Raw genomic sequence first — 1,212 nt, 5'->3', positions numbered from 1 at the left:
TTCTAACCATTCTGACTTCTCAGAATTCTAGTGCCTTTTTAGGTATTTTAAACCACAGAATTACCATATTAGGGAGGAACAACATTTAAATAGTATTAAAATAACCCGCTGCAGATTATCCACTATGTAGTCCACTGGTCTTCCATTTGGGAAACAAGGTAATATCTTCATATATTATTTTTCTTATATTGTGTGTTTATAAAAAAATATTTTAAAGCTTGTTATTCTTCTGTACAATAAAAATGCAAATATTTTTAAGGTGTCAATACCAACATACCATAAATTGCTAAAGAAATATTTTTATTTATTACAAACTTCTATGGTTTTTTTTTTTTTTTATTATACTTTAAGTTCTAGGGTACATGTGCATAATGTGCAGGTTTGTTACATATGTATACTTGTGCCATGTTGGTGTGCTGCACCTATGAACTCGTCAGCACCCTTCAACTCGTCATTTACATCAGGTATAACTCCCAGTGCAATCCCTCCCCTCTCCCCCCTCCCCATGATAGGCCCCGGTGTGTGATGTTCCCCTTCCCAAGTGATAATACAATTAATATGTAGACACTGAAAATTGCTTATTATGACTCAGTCTTATAAGTACTAAGGCTATGTTCTGAAGTCATGACCAAGATAATTAGTTTGTATATGGCCCCTGAACCACTCTCTCCATCTGGAAATGAGAGGCAAAAATTCTGACATTACATAGTTATTCTGAAGATTACAGATAATAGTAAAATGTCTAGCACAATATTTGCCATAGTTGTTGCTTAGTAGTTACAGCTATTTTTAATTTCCTTTCCCAAAATATTAAGAATATGTCTAATTAAGAACTAACAGTTTTCCATGTTTTAATTCTTTTTTTTTTTAATTTATTTATTATTATTATACTTTAAGTTGTAGGGTACATGTGCATAACGTGCAGGTTTGTTACATATGTATACTTGTGCCATGTTGCTGTGCTGCACCCATCAACTCGTCATTTACATCAGGTATAACTCCCAATGCAATCCCTCCCCCCTCCCCCCTCCCCATGATAGGCCCCGGTGTGTGATGTTCCCCTTCCTGAGTCCAAGTGATCTCATTGTTCAGTTCCCACCTATGAGTGAGAACATGCGGTGTTTGGTTTTCTGTTCTTGTGATAGTTTGCTAAGAATGATGGTTTCCAGCTGCATCCATGTCCCTACAAAGGACACAAACTCATCCTTTTTT

This window comes from Theropithecus gelada, chromosome 5 (genome assembly GCF_003255815.1).
Source record: "Theropithecus gelada isolate Dixy chromosome 5, Tgel_1.0, whole genome shotgun sequence".
NCBI classification, from domain to species: Eukaryota; Metazoa; Chordata; class Mammalia; order Primates; family Cercopithecidae; genus Theropithecus; species Theropithecus gelada.
This window is presented reverse-complemented; position numbering follows the sequence as displayed.